The 1,894-nt window shown below is 39.2% G+C and overlaps 1 protein-coding gene across 1 annotated transcript in view; it reads right to left on the bottom strand.

Moving 5' to 3' along the window:
* LOC106884432 (26S proteasome non-ATPase regulatory subunit 3) overlaps positions 1–1,894 on the bottom strand; it is a 168,365-nt gene that overhangs the window by 25,002 nt on the left and 141,469 nt on the right. The gene's annotated exons all lie outside the window — the stretch shown is intronic.

Here is a 1,894-nt window from a genome sequence, read left to right as displayed (position 1 = left end):
TATATATATATATATATATATATATATATTTACACATATTCAATAGTGGGCTTTGGTGCAATACTCTTTACTAGATATTTCCAACTCAGTGTTTAGATACTTGTAGATGAATATTCTCACTCATCTCTTTTCCAATTTTTCTATGCTAAGTTTACTTCAAAATCCAAAAGAACCAATACTTTCAAACATGTGGCGCCTTCAAGCAAACAGTTCAGTTAATACAAGGGAAATAATCATTTCTTCATAATATTTGGCAGATTAGAAGTTGAATTTGAGATTAAGGAATTATAAGGAAAAAGATACACAGAATACATATATACATTTTTTCTTCTTTTTGTTATTGCTTAATCATTGAGAAGTTCTTGAAATTTCTATCAGTAATAATCAAGTATAACAACATTCTTAAAATTTGTTAAATTTCACAAAACCTCGCAGTTACAAAAGACTATCAAGACCAAACACCCAGGAAAACTCACAAAAGGGCTCTTGTTTCATCAGGACAATGCTCCAGTGCACAAGTCCTTGATTTCAATGGCTGCTGTGCATGACTGTGTCTTTGAATTGGTTGATCACCCTCCCTATTCTCCTGATTTGACCCTATCAGACTATCATCTCTTCCTGAGGATGACAAAAACACTTGGCTGTGAAGCAATGTCACAGTGATGATGATGTCATATCTGCTGTTGGTGGCTTTTCTGATCAACAGGATGAAAGCTTCTTCACCAATGGGATCCAAGCACAGTAACACCGAAGGAAAATGTGTGGAGATTGCAAGGGGACTATGTTGAAAAATAGACCTCATTTGGTCACATTCCATAGGAGTGTCTATGTCAGCCTGTGAACTTTTCAGCCAACCTAATTGTGTGTGTGTGTGTGTGTGTGTGTATGTGTGCGTGCGCGTGTGCGTGCGTGCGTGTGTGTGTTCAAACATTACATGCATACAAATTATGATTGTTTAATGAAATACAGTGTCCCTACCAGCAATTAACAAGTTATATATGAGGCATTTAGTGACAGACTGCTGTAGGCGACACAACTTAAAAACCATGAAAAACGCAGTCAAAGTCTCACGACTTTCAGAAATGCAATATCTCAGCAAGGAATGAAGTTAGGAAGCTGACCATGAAAACCTCCTCTAATCATTCCACCTAAGTAGAATTATTTATTTATGTATGTATTTGAAAGATGAAATAATGACTGCATCTTTCTCATTTTGTAGAATATACCGGTACTATGAAACAATGTATCACATTGTATATTTTAGCCATAATACCTGGATAAAAACATACAGAGACCCCATCCCTCTACCAAAACAAAAGTTTTTAGTTGAAAAATTCACCTATGAATAGAATATATTAAGTACCAAACATATAAAGACAATCAGTGAACCAATTCAAGTGTAGTGTGAAAAATAAAACCACAAGAAGATGATTTTATTAATCCCAAACACCCAGACAGCTAATTTGTTTTATGCCCTAATCTGTACAACAGTGATCTTATCCAAGATCCATGGATTCCTGGGAGTTCTCAAAGGGAGCACTGAGTGTCTGTTATTTGTGTTAAAAAAATTTTAAAGGCCATTGTGGGCGACACATGATATCTTTCGAGCGACATCGTTGCCAGTGCCCCTGGACTGGCTCATGTGCAGGCGACACGTGATATCTTTCGAGCGGGATCGTTGCCAGTGCCCATAGACTGGCTCATGTGCAGGAGACACATGAAATCTTTCGAGCGGGATCGATGCCAGTGCCCCTGGACTGGCTCATGTGCGGGCGACACATGAAATCTTTCGAGCGAGATCGTTGCCGGTGCCCCTGGGCCGGCTTGCGGGTGACACATGTGGTTTTTCGAGCGAGGTCGTTGCCGGTGCCCCTGGGCTAGCTCGTGTGCGGGC

The sequence above is a fragment of the Octopus bimaculoides genome, chromosome 17 (genome assembly GCF_001194135.2).
Source record: "Octopus bimaculoides isolate UCB-OBI-ISO-001 chromosome 17, ASM119413v2, whole genome shotgun sequence".
Taxonomy (NCBI): Eukaryota; Metazoa; Mollusca; class Cephalopoda; order Octopoda; family Octopodidae; genus Octopus; species Octopus bimaculoides.
The sequence above is the reverse complement of the archived record's forward strand: the minus strand, read 5'-3'. Positions and strand labels throughout refer to the sequence as shown.